The sequence below is a fragment of the Sciurus vulgaris genome (genome assembly GCF_902686455.1).
Source record: "Sciurus vulgaris genome assembly, chromosome: 12".
NCBI classification, from domain to species: domain Eukaryota; kingdom Metazoa; phylum Chordata; class Mammalia; order Rodentia; family Sciuridae; genus Sciurus; species Sciurus vulgaris.
Genome location: NC_136473.1, coordinates 88,334,273 through 88,357,823, shown reverse-complemented (window position 1 = coordinate 88,357,823; position 23,551 = coordinate 88,334,273).

Here is a 23,551-nt window from a genome sequence, read left to right as displayed (position 1 = left end):
ATGTGAAGGAAATGGAGCCCTTACATATTATTGGGGGACTATAAATTAATACAACCATTGTGAAAATACTACAAAGTTTCCTAAAACAATTAGAACTAATACTTCCTTGTAATTCAGAAATGAGTATTACTGGATACATGTCCAAGGGAAATGAAATAAGCATGTTGAAGGGACATCTGCATTTCCATATTCATTGAGGAACTATTCACAGTAGCCAAGAAATGGAAAAATGTTCATTAATTGATGAATGAATGAAGAAAATGTGATACCTATATACTATGGAATACTATTCAGACATTTTTAAAAAAGGTGTCTAATCCCATTATTTGTGGCAGCACTATGAATCTGGAGGCAATGTGTCACAGATTGCAAATACCACATTATCTCACATATGCAATCTAAAAAAGCTCATCTCATGTCTAATTCCTATAGTAGCTCATTTCACAGTAGGGAAATTGTGGCACCAACCTAGATGCCCTTCAATAGATGAATGAATAAAGAAACTGTGGTATATATACACAATGGCATATTATTCAGCCATAAAGAAGAATAAAATTATGGCATTTGCAAGTAAATGAATGACTTTGGAGAATATCATGTTAAGTGAAATAAGCCAATCCCAAAAAACCAAAGGCTGAATGTTTTCTCTGATAAGTGAATGATTATACAATGGAGGTGAATGGAGGGTAAGAAAAGAATGGAGGAACTTTGGATTGTATAGACAGAAATAAGTTGGGGGAAGGAGAGATAGTGGAAAGAGACAGACATCATTACCCCAAGTACACGTATGATTACACGAATGATGCGAATCTACATCATGTACAACCATAGAGACAAAAAGTTGTTCCCCATTTGTGTACATGAATCAAAGTGCAGTCTGTAAAAATTAAAAAAAAAAAATTAAAAAAAAATAGAATAGCCAACAGGGCTAGTATTGTAGCTCAGTGTTAAGAGTACTTGCCTAGCCTGCTGGAGGCCCTGAGTTTGAGGCCCTGAGTTCAAACTCCTTCATTGCAAAAAATAAAATATAAAACAATGTAGAATAGTTTGAAAGAATAAAAAGTTCATCTCATAGAAAATGAGAATAAAATAGTAGTTACTAGAGGCTGGGGAGAGGAAGACAGCCTGAAAAATAGGGAAAGGCTGGTCAATTGGTACAATGTTACAGGTAAACAGGAATGTGCTCCAACGGTCAATTGAATGAGGAAAATGTGGTGCATACATGCATTGGAACATTAATCAGTTTTAAATAGAACATCCTTTTGCAATAGCATGCATCAACCTAGAGGACATTTTGCTAAGTGAACTGATCTGGTCATGAATACATAAATTCTGCATGATCCTGGAAGGGGCCTTGTGGCTGGAGAAACATCATGCAACCTGTACACCAGAAGTCATTTGGATCATGGGAAAGCTGTTTGGCTTCAATAAATCTCTCAAAGTTAAAAAAAAAAAAAAAAAAATCCTTGAACTCTTGGAAGCAGAGAGTATTGGTAAAGACCAGGGGCTGGGGCATGACAGAATGGGGAGTTGGTAAAAGGGCATCATGCTTCAGAATCACAAGATGAGTAGGTTCTAGAAATCTGTTACACCACATAGTGCCTGTAGTTAGCAACACTGTCCTGTACACCGTAAAATTTGCTAAGAGAGTATATCTCAAGTTAAATGTTCCTTATACAAAAGTGGGGACAGGGATAAGAGGAAATTTTGCAGGTGAGGGATATATTTATTACATTGACTGCGGCATGGTTTCAAGAATATATGCAAATGCCAAATCCATGGAATAACATGCATTCAATATGTAGAGTCATTTTTTTATGACAATTACATCTCAATAAGTCTATTAAAATACATTTCTCTGATAAAAAATTAATGAGGTACTTTAAAATGTGCCATGAGGATATTAAAATTATATTAAAAAACTGTGACCTTTAAAGCTTGACGAACTCTCTTTATTAAAGTATCTATAAATGAATAAACATGTATATATACAATGTATATACACATTTGTTTTAAATATTATTTTTAGCACAAGTGGTTATATATAAGATACTGGGGATATGAACAAGGTATATAAAGGATAGTTTGGAGGTCAACATAGTAATTATTTGTTTTGATTATTTTTTTATTTTCAGTTTTATGGAAGTATGTTATATATTTTGAAACTTTGCCTTTTTTATGTTTTCACTCATATAAAAATACTATATATACTCTCAAGCAAACAAAGACATATTTTTGTTTCCTCCATGATGAATGATGACATGATCAGCAATTACCAATGCTCTCTATTGATGAGTCCCAGGATTACAATTCAGTAAATTACAGTTTCTATGTAGGAAACTTTAGATAACTATTGAAAACTTAACAAACATGTCTAATAACAGGTGACAATATTTTCATTATATTTTCTTAGCAATATAAAATGACTTATTTGGTATCAAAATAGTTTTTTCAACATCTTTAGTAAATGCACTTAGATACATGAAAGTCTGAATATCTTCTTTTTGTGTTTTAGGTGCAAACGTAGTGTTGCTGTTTTTTTTTTTCTTTTTTGTCTCCAATTAGTTTTATCATTCTGTTTATCTACACAAATGGTTTAGCTTTGTCTTATGAAAATAATAATGGTCTTGATGCAAAGGAAATTATGTTTTTAACCTTTGTGAACTAGTATTAAACAGATAATTTAGTCCAACTTCATCCTTTCATTTTAAACTGTTATTAAAATAAACAATTTATTAACTGTAGATTTACTTCACAACTCTTGGTGAGTACTGGGAATATACCAGGCAATTTGCAATTAAATATACATAATAATGAGGGATAGAAGATAATAGGAAATACAAGCAGGTGTTGGGTAATAAAAACCTTGTCAGGCAACAGGAAATAGTTAAGCGTACATAATAGTTCATTTTATTTTCCCAACATCCAATTCACCTTTTCATTTTGTAGGAATTTCTAATTCCTAAGACTTGGGATCCCAATATTACCTATAAAAAAAGAAATTACTTTTAAAATCTGTTCTCCTAGCTCCCTGACAACAACTTCAGCCAAACAAATTACTGGACTGCATTCTAGGGAAAAGAGTCTTACTTAAGAAAATGTGCATAGTCTTGAATTTGTTATGTGGTTAAATGGATGGTCATGTTCCTACTAATATTCCTCATCGAAATATCAGAAGCCTGTATCTAAAGAAGCCAGAGAAATTTTACTTATCCTACTTATCATCGGGAATAACCTCAATGAGAGCTACAGTTTCAGTTACTGCATCACCACTATCATTCAATGGTATGAACAAAGGAGAAAATCAAGAACTGCGAAGTTAGGTACAGTCTCGGGAAACTTTAAAATAAATGAAAGTTCAAATAGCTGCTCAAGGCAGTAGCAGAAACCAAGAAACTTTCTATAACAGTGATAAAGAATTTCTTATCTCAGGAAGCTGCAAAATTGAGATACCTGACAACCAAAATCAAACATTGATCTGTTGATCCTGCTGGGTTGCAAATTACAATGTCAGTTACTCTTGAAGTCCTGCTACTTATACTATGTGAAAAGTAGGACATCTATAGGATAAGATTGGAATCTTCAGAATTGAATTGGTTTAAGTAGCATGAATCATCAGTTGGAAGCTTCTGCTGTATCTCTTGAAGTCTTCCTGCCCTCCTCCCCTTTTAGATGGGGTTGGTGATGATGCTTGTCAATGTCAGTGGGGTGGGGGAGGCAAGGGAGTGTGTGAACTGTCCTCATTCCTATGACTTTCACTTCTCAGTGTTCAAGTCTTTTAAATGGAATGGGTTCCCTCATGGAGGCCTTGGAGAAGGGAAAGGATGCCATCAAAATTCAAACTATGAAGGGAAAATTTCAAGATACAGAATTTTAGGACTTTTTGAAATTATGTAGCAAAACTCTACAAAATAAGTTTAGAAATTGATTCTAAGTATGCTTTAACCCATTAGAGAAGAGCACATTGCATGCATAACTAGAACTTATAAGTGGCTCAAACTTTCATTTCCCTACTGCATCCATATTCATACTTCCATTTTCCAACACATAGAAAACTAAAAAGAATTTTCTGTGTCCATTGGACTTAATATAACATCTAATCTCTCTTTCAAATGACTCTTCAAGACTTGCTTGCAGGGATCTCAGTAGGACTTACATACCATCAGATCATTGCACATGATATGCTTATATGACCTTGGAAAGAACATATGCTTCCAACAGAAAACATTACTTATATATCTTGTTATGATTTCTCAAAGTGGTTTGAGACAATGTTAAGAAAATGTACTCAGAAAAGGTACATTTCAGTGTCATGTATAGCTCACAAAGAATCCGATTAATAACAGGTCAGGATAACTGTTAGGTGTAAGCTCAAAACATACATATACCTTTTTCAAATTTCAAGATTTCTAGAAGCAACCAAAACTGATTCTTCAATATGGAATTTAAACAGTTACTGAAAGCAAATAGACAAAACTTGGACTCATTTCATTGTGAGGAGGCCAACAATTTGCTTTGCTGAATTAGAAATTCATTCAGCATTTTGACATGCCTTTTTCCCTTCCCTCATACTTCTAGCATTACAATTCATAAACTTATTAAATAACATAAGTTTTCATGATTCAAAATATTCTTCTGAATCAAGAATTAGCATTGAAGAAAAAAGTAATAAAATATTGGTCATGTGATTTCCAATCTCATAAGACATCCCATTTATTACAAATACTGGATTTCCTACAGAATGATTTCTAATTTTGGAAAGGACTATTGAAATTACAATTAGGTAATTTCATTGGGATTACTATTTTAAGCATTTGATACAGTAGAATAAAAAAGTAGCATATTCTGTGGACTGATAAACAATGTACAAGCTGAAGGAGTTCGCATGTAATTACGTCTATAGTTTTTGAAAGAAAGAAGACAAGTTCTATAAATTGAAGCAAGGAATCAAAATGATGAGAGATAACCTGATCAGAATGTGAAGATTGCAATAGCAGATTGGTCAATGAAAAATGCTCCAACATTTATGGAGGGTCTATTACCAGTTTACCAATTTACCACTTTATTGTTTTGTTGCAAGCAGTGTTCAAGACACAGACAGTAAGCAGTGAACAAAGCAGATTCAGTTCCTGATCATGTGGAACAATTTACTTCTTAATGTGTATTGACATATATTAATAAAAGCAGCAAAACATTAAAGAAAAAGCTGAGAGGACATGCTGAAGAAATTGAGTGACAGGAATTAAGAATTTAATAATTGATGGAATGAGAAACAGCAACTGGCCAGTCGCTAGACAAGTAAAAGTATAGGAAGAAGCATCATCTATTTTTTTCAAAGTATTTTGATTATCTTCAGGGTAGTAACAGTTTCCTGTGTGATTCTTCTTCAAAGCAGGCAGTATTTGGGTCAGTTGGATTAATATGAAGAAATAATAAGTCAAAAATTGGAAATTCAAGGTGGAGAGTGAAGGCAGGGTGCCAGAGAAGTTCCCAACAGAAGGAAATGAAGGACATGAATACCTCCATCAAATCAAGGGATGTCAAGGGAGTGATGGCATTTGAGTTGCAAATAAGTGAACTATTTGTGAGTTGTGAGATGTAGAAAATTTTCAGTAATATTGAACTCTAGGTTGTTGACATTGGTAATGACAACAGGAGTAGAAATGAGAAATGGATTCAACAAGGTCAAAATATTTGCCACCATATGATTTCTTGAAGTCATGAAAATTATCAAGATGGTAACATTGCATGGATGGAAACTGAAAGAAAGTGAATCACACGCTACATTAGCCTCTACTCACTGAGATACAATGCCCAAGTTCATTAAATAATAGCACAAAGAGAGAAATTGCTAAATGATAAAGCCCCAGAAAAGAGGGAAGCTTTTTTCCTGTATTTTTTTTTTTTTTTCTTTTTTCTTTAATCTTTTTTCCTGGTGAAACAGGAAAAAGACCTGCAATGCCTGTAATGCCATCTATCCTTCTGGTATGTATATTCATTTTAGATGAATAAAAACCTGCATAAGTTATTAGATTATCACTATGGTAGAATATATAAAATATAGTCTGTGGTTTTGATCAGTTCTCTCTGAGCTAGTCAAAATGGGCCATATTCAGTTGGCTAAAGTTAGTTTCTTCCTATTTCTATATCATTTATTGTGTAAGACTTTCCTTTTAGGATTCTTTCTCAGTGTCCTGTGCTCAGTCCTACTGAGGCATTTTATAGTTTTTATGATTCAGTTAAAATTTGAACGTCTCCATAAGTGCTTTTATTATTTCTCTATGTATTAATATTTCCTTCTCTTTGTACTATAACTGTAACAAACTATTCAGTGGTGTAGACGGTGTATTCAATTGGAAAGGGCTAGGGAAATCATGCATTTTGGTATTTTTTATTTTTTGCTTTAGAACATATACAAAGAAAGAATAATTATACATATTATGATCACATTAGAATTTGATTCCATAACTAGTTCTATTACATTTTAAAATTTGTTTACCTTAAGTGACCCAATTGTAATTTTCAACTTTGTGCTCATAATTCTTTTTTTTGTTTGTTTGCTTGTTTTCTTTAACCCTGGTAGCTGGTGTCTGAACTCAGGGTAGGACTGATAGTCCTGAAGTAAGCACAGAACCGCCTTTGAACAGGGTGTCACCATAGTAACTGGACAGTCTCAATTGTGCCTTTTCACCAGGAGTTCCCAGCTTGGGTGCACTCCTATCGCAGGACAGTGCAAAGACCTTAATTCAAATCATCACTCCCAACACTTTTTCTTACCATGAAGAGTGTACAAGGTCATTTGTAAACAGAGATAATTGTACTTCTTCCTTCAAAATCTGCACACCTTATTTTTCTTTTTCTTGACTGGTTGCACAGACTAGCATCCCTAATACAATGTTGATTACATATCCTTTATGAAACTGGAAAAATTCCCTTTTCTTGGTAATTTATTGAGCGATTTGTTTTTTAATCAAAAAGGAGGGTTGTATTTTTTTTTATATACCTTTTGTCCATTTGGATTATTGGATTTTTTTATCATTCATCTTAGAGATATTATGTATTAAATTATTTGATTGGCTACTATCAAACAAATCCTGCTTTCTTGAAATAAGTCCCACTTGATTATGATGTATGTTACTGAATTCAGTTTATTGGTATTTTTAAGGATTTTTGAGTCCACATTCATAAGGGAAATGGTACATAGTTTTATTTTTTGATATGTCCTTTTTTAAAATTTTCCTTCTTTTTAAAATTTTGTTATCTGGGTAAAACTGGCCTCATAAATGTATGAGAGTATGAGAGTTTCTGTTTTTTTTGGTTTAAATTTGTATTAATTTATGGAGATTGTTTCTGTTTTATAGATTTTTTTTTTTCTAAAAGTAGCTTATTTTATTTACAGAGGCTAGAGAATACAAATTCATTCTTTCATTTCTTCATACAGGGTCTTACCATGTTGCCCAGACTGGTCTTGATTTGCTGAGTTCAAGTGATTCCCCAATTTGAGTCTTCTAGAGCAGTACATTTTTAAAAATTGATTCAGTGTATACTAATTTGGAGAAAGGTGACATGGTTGATTTTGTTTTCTTCCAGTATTGGGGATTAAACGTGGGGATCCTGTACCATACAGCCCCATTACCAAAGTTTTGCCAAGTAGCCAAAGTTGACCTTGAATTTGGGATTATTCTGCCTTGACTCCCAGGAAGCTGCGATTATAGGCATGTTCCATCCTAGATGGCTAATGGACGAAAATCTTTAGTCATTTAGTCTTTTGTATTTCCCCTGATAATTCTCTTTCAGTTGTCTGAATCAGTCTCTGACTTCAACTGTTTCCTCCATGCACATCATTTCCCAGTTTGATATATTTTGCTTTGATTTATTTTAAGGCACAGCCCTACAACTTTGTTAACTTCTGAATTTTCACCTTTAAATAACTAATCCAAATCATTTTCAGATTATTACTTCATTGTGTTCTAAAAACACAATTTTTCTCTGTTTTGTAACTGTACATAAGGACCTCCAATAATCCACTTATATTGGATAGTCCAACAGATAAGCTTTATCCCATGTATTTTTTTCTCATTCATATATTTAAATTATATGTTACCACATCTTTGTTGTTATTATTAACAATGATTTAAGCTATGGTCTGGTTATTAATCCTAATGTTACAGAGGAAAGTAAAAAGGAATTTTAATTATCAAAGTGAAGTTCTAGCAAGGGTTATAGGAGGTGTGGTGGTCCTTTACCTTAGGCTATCATAGTCCTGCATTTCTTATTTTTAGAACTCCATTAGATTCTTGGACAATTCATCATGTTTCCTTGAGGATGAATCCTTTCATACTCTATCCCTAGCTCAGGTTACAATCACACAAGTCTTAGGCACTGTCTCACTGTATTCAAATTGCTAGAACACATGGAAAAGTGGTATGTATGTGTGTGTGTGTGTGTGTGTGTGTGTGTGTGTGAGAGAGAGAGAGAGAGAGAGAGAGAGAGAGAGAGAGAGAGAGGGAGGGAGACAGACACAGAGAAAAAGACAGAAATTGGCTATTTTCATTATGATCTAGACTCTGATGTTGAAGTCACTCCTATGGCTATTACCCTTACAATAATACAATTTTTGAGGACAGTTTAGTTTTTCATGCTGAGCACCACAGGGAGGTGCCTTTCAAAATATCAGGACATAAAAAGTCTCCAATAACTAGAAGAATAAGACAATAAAATCTGAATTTTTTTCCTCTTTCCTCCCAGATTCTCAAATAAGTCATGTTAAAGAATATCATCAAAAATAAATACTAATTGTTATTACATATTTCCTCCAGGATTATTAATGTTTTTTATTTCCTTGCATTAATATAAGTAAGATTGACCTATTAGGTATTTTCATAATTGTTAAGTCCTAGTCTAAGGAAGCTTTCTCTCTCTACTTACATAAATAAGGTTCTGGTAATTTTTTAGGAACAAATTTAAAGGAACATTTTCTAAATTTTAAATCATATCCTAGCAAGCATTATACATTATAATCTACCATTATTGTATTCAGTGATTTATGTACCACTAATAATACTAATTCTAATGAGCTATTAACTCTTATATTACACTTATATTGTTTACTCTATTTCACCTAACCAATAAACCTGAGAGAGTATTATTGCCCTTCTAGTATTGGGTATGTAATTATGATAGAAAATTGAATAACTTGAACATACTCAGTTGCCAGAATTGCAAAACTGCATTTGGAATTTGAACTTGTATCTCTGACTCTTAAAGCTGTGTGTGTCTCTTAACTACTAGTTCATATTATTTTTCAAAAATTAATAATAATATCAAACAATTTTGGTTAAATGTGGAAAAGATGTGTAATGGTTAATTTGAATCATCAACTTGATTGGATTAAGAGATGCCTATGATTAAGAGACTTCTGGTGTGTCAATGAGGGAGTGTCTAGGAAAGATTGGAATGTGGGATAGTGAACTGAAGTGGAGACCCTCCCTAAGCATGGGCACTACTGCCCAATAGCATGAATAAAAGCTGAAAGAATAAGGAAGCAGATGCAGAAGCAAGTTCCACTCTTTTTTAAATGGGTTCTTGATTGCTGCTTTGATCATCTGAGAATATTGAACTCTCGCTTCTTCACTCTTCCAAAGTGGACTCTGCCAGTGATTCTCCAGGTAGTTTCCAGAAGCCTTGGTCTCTGACTAGGGTAGCTCTGTTGATCTTTCTTGTTCTGGGGCTTCTGCATCTTGGGCTGCACAGCTGCTGATTCTTCCAGCTGTCCAGCCTGTAGATGGCCACTGTGGACTATCCAGCTTCTGATCATGTAAGCCAATCTAATAAATCCCCGTTTTATAATCATACCTCCTGTTGAGTCTGTTCCTCTAGAGAACCTTGACTAATACGAGATGTATGTATACATACATATATAGTATGTTTCCAATTTTTAACAATTCACAATAAAATCAAATAAATTATAGGAATAAGCAGAAATTGCTAAAAAAATTTAAATGGGATAGAATTATTAAATTATAAGAATAAAGAAAACTCCTGGAAAAGACATAAAAAGAAGGAAAATAATTTAAAAATTCTAAGACAATTATAATATAAACCCTGGAGATCAGAATAGGGCACATAGATAATGGAATTAATGAAATTGTCAAATCAATAAATTAATAAAATTTCCAGACTATTTTCCAGATAAAAATTCCTTCTGAATGCCCAGAAAAAACTATGCTAAAATAACTACATGAATGCTATTTTGGGGAATTTCAGAAATCTAGATACCAACTGAACAATTTATGAACCTGAGGATTCATGTGAATAAATTAACCAAGTAAGAAAGATTAATATTCAGAAGCCATTGTACTTCCACTGGACGGCAAGAAGATAATAGGAAATAACATTTAAATTCCTGAGGAAAAATAACTTAGAAATTGAACTTATGTAATCAGGCAAATTATATTTCAAAAATAAAGATAAAATAAAAATCTTTTCAGACAAACAGACTAAGAACAATAGCTCCCCAGTAGTAATTACTGGGATGTAATGAACTACTGCACTGTCAAAATGGCAGGGGGGGGATCTAAAAAGAAGAACATATGGTCTTCAGGAAACAAAATGAGAGAAAGATGAAGGGAGCTCTCCCAAATGAATGTAAATAGAAACACCATAAAGACAGTAATGTACCAGACCCAGAATCAGGAGAATGAATGATTACAGAGGTAGGTGTCCCGAAGGATGGGATGAAGCTCAGTGATAGAGTGCTTGCCTAGCATGCATGGAGCCCTGGTTCAATTGCCAGCACAAAGGAAAAAAAAAGAAAGAAAGAAATTGACCATTTACGTGTTTGATACTGTTGAATAAGATTAACACTTTGATTAGAGAAGTATAAGCAAAAATTAAAATGACATATATGAGAAATTAATATCCCTAGGGAGATGGGACAGTTTTAAAATAAGGATATTTTTCTTATGTGAATAATGTCTCATTTTTTAATTTGACATATACATAGGCACATATTAAAATAATAACAGTGACATTTCTGTAATCGCTGACAAAGAGAAATACTTGTGAGGGCTAAGGGTTAAACTCATTATTCCTAATATTCATTTCTGTATTAGGAAGTCTAAATATATTATGTAAAATTGAAAGCTTTTATAAAAAACACAAGAATAATATTCAGATATACCAAGGTGAAAACACAAGTTATGGCTAAAATACTTGAGGTAGTTTTCTCTGGGGAACAGAAATCAGTAGTTTTGGGGAAAGAAAAGCTATGAGACTGGTGGTTTACAATTATAGTTCTTTAACTTGGAATTTGTGAACTGTGTACATGTATAATTTTGATGAAATCAGAATTAAATGAAGAAAAGGCATAGAATGTGGGAGGCAGAATTGGGCACAGAATTCTTTTTTATTTTAAAAGATTAAGTAATCATTTTTAAAGTAACAAATTGATGCTTAGCAACTTCTAATGATGACTAACAAGGTTTGCTTGCTTTCTTGTTTATTTTCCTGAGTATCATTAAATTGATGGATTTGAATATATCTTGAGTGATTTAAGCCATTGCAATCTTTAATATTATAGAAGTTTCTATTTTCCCAACCTAATTCCATTTATCATTACATGAGATAGAAAATGAAATTTAATTCGTCTCTAAAAGTAGAGGAATAAAATCACATAACACTTCTGATGAAATATAATGACCAAATCTTAAACAAGTGTTTAGGTATTACAGCCTTTTTTACAAGATATACAGAAGAAAAAAACACCATAAAGAATGAAAACATAGAGGTTAAATTCACCATAGGGATGAAATAAAACAAATCCAAGGAGGTTTTAACTACCCACTGAGATGTGTCGGACTTGTTTGGACCATAATTTAAATAAAAACATTGTAAAACTAACCTGGAATAATTGACAAAATTTAAAACATATTAAATTTGTTAAAAGGTATTGGGTAAACAGAAAAGTAAAGATTAACTCTAAGAGGAAAATAGGAAAAAAACCATAATCGTATTATTGCATTTATATAATTTAAGTAGTATGTATCTAGTCATCATTATGACATACCTTCACTATCAGTCTAAGATTATAATAATAGGATGATAATAAGTAATTATCATTGCTATTTTCATGTATAAAAATCTTATATGGGGCTGGGGAGATAGCTCAATCTGTAGAGTGCTTGCTTTGCAAGCACAAGGCCCTGGGTTGGATCCCCAGCACTGCAAAAAAAAGAAAAAATCTTATATGGATTATTTTCTATACATACAAAAGTTTGGGGAAATGAACTTTTATAATACAATTTTAATTATTATATTTTATGATTTATTTTTAAACTACTGTGCTGTTAAGAAAGGTTTGGATAGAAACAAAAAAATCATCAGAAAATAATCACTGTAGAATCTGGGTGACAGTTACTTCATAAAAGTCTGAATCCATCATATTATCTTACTGTGTTGTGAAAAAATTTCCATAATAAAAAGTAAAAAGTAACATACTGAGTGCCCAATGTACCAGGAACTGGTGAATTAATTGATAATAAAAATTTTCATTGCACAGTTTACTGTTACTTTACAATGTACAAGAAGTCTTTCCTACTTCAAAAACTGGCCAGGGTGCAGCTATTCATTAACTGGCAAAGAGATACTTGTGGTCTGATGATAATGTGGAATGATACCTTCAAATGACTAATAGAAAACCCTAGAGAATACATACACCTTCAAAGACCTATTATTCGAAAACAAAATAAACATTTGCAGAAATAGAGGACAAAAGTCCATTTCTGAACTCATCCAATGAAATCAATATAACCCTGACACCAAAATACACATAAACATTACAAGTAAAACAATCAAACAGAAACAAATGCAATAAAAAAAAAAAAAATACAGACATATCCCTTAAAACAGGGATGAAAAATTACTTTTAAAAATAGAAAAAGAAATTTTGGAAACTTATAGGAGAGATATAGGAGATGACCAAGTGAAATTTGTTCCAAGAAAACAAATAATTAGCACTTTATTAATGTAAGTTTAATTATTATCAATAATAATCAGAGTGCAAAAAAATGTATCAACTGAAGCAGAAAAGCATTTGGCAATTCAAATATCCATTAATATTAATAACCTTTTTAAAAACTGTGAATAATTTTAAACCCATAAGAGGTATTTAAGAAAAGCCAGTATTCTTTGATGAAAACCATGTATTTTTTATGATGAAGGACAAAGGTAAGCATTTCAGTTTTCAATTCATCTACCCCATTTTTATTAGAAGTTCTATGAAGTAGTATAATATTTATAGAATAGGAAGATGAATAGGAAGAAGTAAAATTAAAACTACTTTCCATTTTCAATAATAATGTTATAGTAGAAAATTCTAAAATAAGAATAATTATAACAATAATGAAGATAGAACAAAATCAATTTTAAAATAAGCAATAAATAGGAATAGACAATCCATCAAATATTTTATAACAACTAATGAAAATGTGAAAAAGTTCTCCATTTCATGAGTCAAGGAAATACAAATGAAACCCACATCTCTATAATCAAAATGAGTCAAAGATGCAGTAACTGGTGAGGAGTTGAAGAAATAGTAAACTTCACTCACCCTTGGTGGGAGTATTAAAAAGTCACTTTGAAATATTTTAGCAAGTTCTTAAAAAGTTAAACTTCAATTTACCATATCACCAAGCAATTCACTGTGATATATCTGCTCAGTGGAATTCACCAAAAAGACTCAACATAAATGTTTAAAGTAGCATGATTACTGACTACAAAAAACAAGACAATCCTACTGTCTACTAACTGGTACCTGGGTTAAAAAGAGGGAGACAGAGGAAGGGAGGGAGAGGGACTGAGATTTACCCATTTTGTGGAATACTATTCTGTAACAAATAGGGAAAAAAATCTACACCAATACAGCATCATGTATACGTGTGTCAAATTATTACATTGTATCCTATAAATGAGTACACTTTACATCAATTAAAATGCATTAGAGACCACGAAACAAGATGATGTTAAAAATCGAAAATAAGATATTGATTCAAGAATAAATATCAGTTGCTTCAAATGCTCTTATGGTATGTGACTTGTCAATATGACAGGACTCAATTCCTTTTTGTAACTTTTACTTTCATGATGATTTTAAATATAGGAATAAGTATCTGGCTTCATTAAATTTTCTGAGACATTCATAAGTCGTGTTTTACTGGCTGATATATGAATTATTTAATGATAAATTACTTTTTTTAAATGACAGTTTACATACAGTTATGTATATGGCTAGGCTATGATGTTTATAAAGTTTATAAATTCAGGAATTTATCAGTACTTGCTAAAGAGAGGGGGCTCTGTCTGACAGTTGACAACTACTGATCTTACTAGATGAACTCTATTGCACTTGGAATTTTGCACCCCAACATTAAAAACATAAAATTCTAAACCAAGAAAAATTGAGGGGATCTCAAATAATTTGCATTTTAAGAATTTTTTGCTCGATTAGTGTAACTGTGTGTGCATGTGAGTTAGTATGTGCAAGTGTATAGAATTTCTCTGAAGATATATGGCAGAGTAACAGGATAAATGTGGTAGATGTTAATTTTACTATTTTAGATGTGGTGAGCATCAGTTTATACTGAAAAGATGAGTACTAAAGTATTAAATAAATTGAGGAACCTATATGAATTTATTTTAATTTCCTTATTCTATCAAAGATGTATATTTTTCAACTAAGAGTCACAACTGATTGTATGATTTTCATTTTACAAAATTTTGTGCATTCAATGTTGGATTATATTTAGAGGTTTGAACTTACATGCCAATTTTTCTTCAGTGCTTAAAAAAATATGGACCTCAAATTGACTGTTCCTCTACAGTTCAAAAGACGCTTTCTCTTCCTGACAAATGGCCATATGATACTAGAATTCTGTTGGGCAAGCTTCACAAAGAAACTGTGACTTTTTGCCTTTATAATTTCAAGAACTCATTTTTCCCTTACAGAATACATCAATATATTTGTAAAGACAATTGTTTATTTCTTTACAATCTTCATATGTTCTAACTGGTAAATCTCTTAATTTTTATATCCCAAAGGGACACATTTCTATTCCTGACAATTTTAGAGTTAGGATTTTAAAATTGAGAAGGATGAAAGAAGATATACATGGATGGCAAATAAGCATGTGAAAAGGAGTTTACATCATATCTCATCAGGAAATGCAAATTAAAACAATGAAACAATACTGAACACCTACTAGGACAGTCAAAATCCAGACCATTGACATTAAATTCTGGCCTGAAAAGTGCATGTGAATCAACAGGGATTCTCATTTGCTTTGTTAGGTAGGAATGCAAAATAGTACTGCCACTTTGGAAGACATTTTGTCTGCTTCTTAAAAACTGAACATACTCTCACCTTACAACCCAACAACACCACCCCCTTTGTGTTTTCCCAAATTGGTTGAAAACATTTCCTTAAAAAATCTGCACATAAATATTTGTAGCAGCTTTATTCACTATTACCAACATGTCCTTCCATATGTAAATGGATAAATTAATTGTGGTATAGTAATACAAGTTAATGCTATTCAGAACTTTAAAAAAAAAATAAACTATCAGGCATCAAGTCATGAAAAAGATAAGACTAGGGGAGGGAACTTAAATATTTCTAAGTGACAGAAGCCAGTCCAGAAAGACTGCATGTTTTATGATTCCAAGTATGTTACACTGTGGAAATGGCAAAACTAAATGGTAAAAAATATTTAGTGATTGCCAGGGGCCAAGTGAAAGAGGGAATTTTTGGGGGCATAAACTTTTCTTTTTGATAGTATTGGTGAGAATGATGTATCAATGTTCATTCAGGGATTATAAAAATGTGCTACTCTATTAAGGGAAGTTGATAACCAGGGAGGTTGTGTGTGTGTGTGTGTGCATGCACGCACACATACACAGAGTGTGTTTACATTTTACTTAATTTTTCTGTGAGCCAAACTCTGGTCTAAAAAATTAAAATCTATTTAAAAAGAAAAATATGAAAAATATATAAGATCCTTCAATAGTTTTCAAAATGTTCTATTTCTTAATAAAGAATGTATAGTCATTGTTAATGAGGTACATGTAATACTTACATATTCTATTGCAGGCATGAATTATTTCCTGACATGTACAAAGAAATGCAAAGATTAAAACTTTTTTTAGTATTAGAATAATTTATGTGGTACTTTCTGTGTATTCATAAAAGATGAATATAAATTAATTCCAATTTCAACTTTTATGGTAAAAGTATAAGTGACAGAGTTGCTTTTAGAATTTAAAATTTTTAGAATTTAAATTTTTGTAGAGATAGAACAATATGTTATCTCTTGTCACCAGCTGTTTTCAAACTATGGTATTTTTAAGTGATCTTTATGCTGCATAGTTTGCCAATTTCAAAAACACCCTTTCTAGAATAAAATGAACATATGGATGCAATAGTATTATGTCTGTCATTAAATTTTGTACTTTAAAATAAAAATGCTTTGAAAAGTTGTAGTTTCTACAGATTAAAATGAATTTCAGCTTTATAAAACCTGGGTTACCCAACAGATAGAAATGAAGACTAACAACTCATGTTTGAAAGCATTAATTTAAATTAGAAAAAAATTCTTCAAAATATCTGAAAAAAGTATGCCACCTGTTGAAAGTAAATATTCTCAAGAAATGGGCAAGCATCTGACCCATGAGCTTTCACAAAAACCATGAAATAAACAAAATTTGGATTTCAACATTGCAATGAAACATGAATTATAGTTTTTGAAATATGGCTATTTTGAAACATTCCACTTTTTATCAGACTATAGCACTTATATGAAATGAGTGTTTTTATTTAATTTGATCCAGTATTATGTGATTGTCTTCCAGATCCCATAAGGCTATTTTCAGGACTGTTTATTAAATATTTGAAGCACTTGTACAATTTTAAAAAATAATAACAAATACCATTTTATTTGTAATATTATAGTTCTTTATTTTATTTCTATAAAAATCTAATATCAAACGCTACTATAAAATTTGAGAGAAGCACTTTTGAAATGTATGTATCTTCAATCAAAAACATTATATTTGCAGAGGATACCATTTCAAGCTAGATAAAGAGCCATATAGTAAAACCAGTTTTATAATTCACTTCTTTTTAGCTCTCAAACTAGAGTCAGAGTGTACATAATTTCTCTTTAGTGTAATAGTTTGCATCAAATAAAAGATAAAATATTTTATCCTTAAGATAACCAAGCATATTATTAAAGTTATTTGCTTGTGATACATGACTTGTATGACTTCTGAAGAATATTTAAAATTTTCCTCTCGATAAAAATGACAAAGCTATAATGTTGTCAGTGGTTATATTATAAATAGTTTAATATTGAATTCAGAGCACTTAATATGATTGATTTTTTCCTTTTATTATTTTACATTTTGTATCAGTGAATTCTTAACAAAAATAAGAAGAGTTACTACCTTGTCTACACATAAATTTGTTTCTATGCCATTTATTTATATGTAATTGAATATAGTAATTAATATCCTATTATTTTGGAATAATATTTATAAAGTCAGGGGGAAAGTCTAGAGTATCTAGCATTGATACAATTATTCATCAAATGTTCAAAGTATGTGTAGAGCAGGAACAGCTGTGTATCTGAATTTTGCAAGATAAAACAAGATATAGAAAAGGAGCTGAAGGTGCAACTCTCATGTTGCAGAATTCTTACCTTGTTTGAAAGATAAAATGTAAGAGAATAGCAGAAAACCATAGGCTAAGACAAAAATATCCTGGGAACAAATAATGAATAGCATAATGTTGTTTCAAGACTTTATGTATTAAAGGTGGTGAAAAGAGTCTGTCACAAGAAGGCTGTGTGATTTATAAGAATACAGAAATAGGGGAATGAAAATTCCCAAAATAAATCTTGATGTAAAATAAGAGTGATTTCTCCAAAACGTAAATGTCCATCTGAAGGTACTGGTTTCACCTCAACTTACGTGTTTGAAATGGGTATATTTGATCTGAAGCCTGTCAAGTAACTCTACTTAAAGTGCACTGATGTTTTCTGAACTTGATGGATATACTTTCTACTTTGAAATATAACTTTCTCTTTTTAAAATATGAAAAATTTTAGAAAATATGTAGTTGTAAAGGCCTATTTTATATTTAAAAAGTTTTTCTCTTTCAGTTAAAAAGATAATGTAGAAAATAAAAAAACTTACTTTTAGTTCAAATATTCAAACATAATCAATCCTCTAGATCATTCTAAGTTAACTTTCATTGCACTTAAAGATCACTCTCACAACTCTGTGGGCTAGTTACTTCCCTTGCTTTGACCAACTTGAGACTATTTAGGAACTGCTCTTCATATGCTTCCATATGTCCATGATCAAGTGGTGGGTCTTCTGGCAATTAGGTCCTACAGAATTGCTTCATTCTTCTGCCTGATTGCTATCAGCCTAATGGCAAGAATCCTTGGATGTGAGTCACATGAAGAGAAAGAATTCTTCAGCAAGTCAGCTTGGGCTTATGTACAGGCAGGCAGTTCACAGGTCCTGCGAGAAGAGGGCAAGTACTCTTGGACAAGCGTTTTCAGCGTTCTGCCTACAGCAAGTGTGCTTTTTTCCCATTGGTCAAAGTAAAACATGTGACTAAGCTCAGAGTCCCTGTAGGATGGGGGGACCCAAGCGCATAGATCCAGGCCAAGGGAAAGAATGTGTAGTTCACTGTGTGATTCGACAGGATTCTCCTTCACTCTCTTCAGATACAGTCATGAAAAAGAGATCAGTTTCACAACACTTTGAACTATTCTTTTATTTCTGTGTGTTAAAAATGTCATGCTAAGTAAATATTTATCTGAATAATGATTTTAGTAGATTTATTTTATTTCATTAAAGTATTATTTTGTCTAACCTATTATTAAATGTTATTTTTATTGCAATTATTTCAATCTTATAACCAGTCATTTGATTACAGTCAATAATTACCTTCCTTACAATAATGGGGTGACACATTCCATAGCATTTTTAAGTTCCTACTCTTTCTCCTTTAGATATGAATTAAAATAACACTAGCACTTTAGGATACAAGTTAAGTAAATTTTAACACACATATGAAGGCTTTATATAGTCACTGTCAGATGTGTTACAAATATTATAATCAAGAATTGCCTGGTCTCTCATTTTCAACAGCATTAAACATTAGACAAATATACATATTAAAAAGTAAACACCTGATGACCTTTTCTAATGAACAAAGGAAAAGAGAGAAGAGATTAGTACAGGGAAAAAGGAATGGAGACTATTTGTATCATTACAAATCAATCTGACATTCTGGAAATAACTCATTCACTTATACACTGAGGAGAAAACTTACACTTTTTTTGTTACAATTAAAATTGCATATTTATTGGGTAAATTATTTGTGACATGACATTTTTTTTAGATTAGAACTTCATGAGGTACAAGATATTCATATTTAATTTTTTAGAAGTGTTTTCAAGGGTCTATTAACATGCCTGGGACACCAGGAAGGACACCAAATAAATATATGTTGGTGGATGAATAGTAAATACTTTTATTTGCAACTTTTATATGATATAGTATCTTATTTTGTTTGCCAGATGTCTCAAAATTTCAAAATGTGTAACTAGTCTTCAAAAATACCATACCTTTTGTTCCATCATTATAACTCTGTTATTTTTTCTAGCAATATGGCTTCAATTTCCTCAATTAGTATATTTTGAATACTCAGAAATCATGAGGTGACAAGAGAAATTTTCAAAAATGTATAATGCCGAAATGTATCATTCTTGACATTACAGCTTATTTAGGAATATGTTTTCATCTGTGTTGTGCAAACAGATAATTAGTACCAATAAAGTAATTTCACTGGGTACAACACTATAGGAAACAGAAATGACCATAATTACAATACCAATAGGTTCGTACTCAGTACTGAGTTTTTTACATGTATTTCCTCTCTTAATACACAAAACCCAAAAGCCCAGTTCTTATTATTACAGATGAGGAAACTGAAGATCAATAAATTGAGACACTAGGAATTCTAAATGAAATACTGCAGGTCAAATTTGAAATAAAAAGGGGGAGAGGAGAGGGAGTGTTAGTTATTAAAATGCACATTTGTTAGTTAAAAAACTAAAACATTTGTCAAAACTTGACACACATCTTTGAATCTTACACACATGTGTTAAAGATAAAGCTTCTATTGACACCAATTTATGCTTGGTCATAATAATATAGAACAGTACTTTTAAATTTTGCTCTACATCAAAGTGACCTGAATAAGTTGTTAAAAACGATTGCCAGTCAATAATCCCAGAGTTGCTTATTCATTACCTTGGAATGCAACTTGAAGATATTAACTAATAACAAATTCCTGGATGATTCTACAAGACCAAACAATGAGAACCACTAATCCAGAGATATGAGGTATATAAGATATTATCCCTGTACATGTTTCTTTTTAGTGTGTATTAATATAGTGTTGATCTCTATTTTTTATAGAAAAACAGTTTTGGTTTGTTGTTTTTTTTTTTTTTTTTTTTTCCTTTGTATGTCATCTAAGCAAAAGGGTAGGTTTTCCTCTGTTCTTGGGTAGAGGAAAAGCATTGCAATGAGTAGGAATAAAGATGAAATTGAAACTAATTCATTTCCTATATAATTTCCAGATTCTCTAAAATTTGGGGGGACTATTAGAATTTCAGTGTTTACATATTTCTCTGCCAGCTTGGCTGAGTTTCAGATTTCTAAATTAAGTATGTGAGAGTAATGGAGGGAGAAACAGAGCTGCGAGTAACTCAAGATACATTGGGTTTTCAACTAATTTTGCTAATAAAGAGGGAAGGAAAGCTGTGAGACATTTATTTGTGACACTCTCTAATTTCAACTATTTTAGTTTGGGATGAACTAAAAATATCTCTGATTCGTACACTGTATACATATATGGAAGCATCACAGGGCACCCGTGTGTATGTATAAGTTTTAAGTGTCTATTAAGAGAAAGGAAGGAGGGGAGGAAGGGGGGAGGGAAGGGTGGACGACGCGCGGTTTTGATGCATTCCAGGCTTTCAAGAAATGTAAAGCTTGTGTGTATCCAAGCCTGAGGGCAAGTGAGAGAAAAGATAAAGACCCTCAATGACTGAGAAAATCCAAGAAGGGAATAAAATTGCAAGGAAAACTCCTCAGTGACCCAATGAAGCTGCAAGCAGGCCTGTGAGGGAGACTTAACTAAATGCTTCTACACGAAGTGCAGACCTCTCTGGGCTTATATCAGAACTCCATTTTCAAACTCTTCTCAAGAGTAATTTTTGGTTTGTCCCCAAACTATGGAGGGCACGATGCAAATCAAATCAAATTGATTAAAAAGTCTAAATTCAAATATGCATCATATTGGCTCACCACTCAATTTTAGTCATCTATCCAAAGAAAGATGATGCTCTTTTATGAAGGTAAAAAGAAAAGAGAGACGACAAATATTTGAGAAAAAAATAATCAGCACATATTTAAAAAAATAGAAAATATTCACCCACTGCTTCATGAAACTCAATCATTTTATACAATTTTATGCAGTGTACAATTTCATGCAAATATCCAAAGCCAAAGGCAAACTCTTAGGGCATAGTTTAGACAATGCTTGCCCTCAAGTGACTCATAGAGAGGACATGCCTGATATATAATGTTTAGATAGGTGGATAATATTTAGTGTACAAATCTATGTATATTAACATTATAACATGTAGTATAGATATAAATATATATAGTAAACACGTGTAGGTTTTTCAAAATTTGTATCATCCCCAAATTTAGCATAATATTCATGTGATCATATAAGTAAAGATTGATTACTATGTAAATACAGATCCTTAGAGCTAAAGAAAACTATCATTCATCAAGTCCTCTAGGTTCAAAATCAAATTACTATGATACTATGCTATGTTTCTAACTAAAACCAAGTTACCTTTCTGTTTCATGTTATATAGAAAAAAAACTCTATAGAAGTTCACATTTGGTCATTTAAATTATAAAGTATAACAATTTATACCTTGAATTACTACAACCATAATTTTCCTTTGAATTAAAACAATCTAAAATATGGAGATATTTTGACAAAAATATTATATCCAAAATCATTTTATTTCCTACATTTGCTTTAAATATTAGTTATCCCTAAATTTTGTATGAAATATCATTTTAGGTTGTACAATTACTATATTTCCTGTTTGTTTTAAATATTAGGTATCCCTAAATTTTGTATGAAATATGTTTTTAGATTGTACAATTACTATATCTAGAAAGTCTATCAAGAGTCACTGTTTATAAGATTTAAAAGTGTAGAGGCTAAAGAGATGAAAATGAGCCCCACTGAGTTAATACAGTAATACGTAATACAAGTATACACACAAACACACAAAACACACCCAGATAAATAAGATATATATATAAAGGGTTATTTATTTTATTATCATTAAGGTCATATTTGTCCAAATGAGATCTTCATTTCAAATAAAATGTTTACCCATTTTTTAAAGACAGAAGAAGAAAAATCTATTAACTCTTAAATTGGTTAAAAGAAAATTAATCTATAACTAGATTACAAGAAATTTTAGTTATTCTTTAAAATGTGCCATAGTCATAAATAGATTTATGATCCTCCTACAGAATTTCAAATGAGTTTCTTTCTGATAAAATCATTCTAAGATGTTCTTCTTTCTTCTATGTCTTAAGGGATGTCTTTGCATATTTACCAAATACAACATGAGTTTTAGGATATATTCAAAAATTTCAGGGTTTTTGACAAAAACTATTGGGATCCCTTGTGGATTCTGTATGTTAAGTCAGGAAAATGTGAGAAGTATGTGCCCTTTTACATGTTAGGGATGGCTGAATACAATGGCTCTTTATCTCTGAATAATACATCAAACTTGACTTCAAATGTGTTATGGTCAGCAAAATTTCCACTGAATATTTGCAAGCACATAATTTATTTCATTTCCAAAGAAGGCAGGAAAGATTTATGCTGATAAGTTTTTAGGAAGGGTGATTAAAGTTTCATATAAAAATACCACACACCACTAAGTAAAGACTACCCATAGAATAAACAACCAATAACATTGTTATTTTTGAGGCTTTTCATATGAGAATTGTTCACAAAATATTCAGTGAAGCTGTTGACTTTAAGGCATGTGTTCTAAAGTTTTTATGAAGGGAAAATTCCCACACGAGATCTATTTAAAAGGAAATAGATTTAACCAAAAACTCTTAAAAACAACACACGTGGGAATCAATTATTTTCTATGAAAATTCCTAAAATTAGAGTGCTTTATGATTTTACTAACTTATGAGCAAGATATATTAATAACAAAATTAGGTTAATGTTCTGGAGTTGTGTAGTCCTTATGGTCTAGATCATGTTGCTATTTCAATTTCTTTAGTGATTTTTTTTTTTTTAAATGTGTTCCTCTATGGCACTTGTCAAAGTTCAAGTGCTAAGGGTCTGCAGTATGAC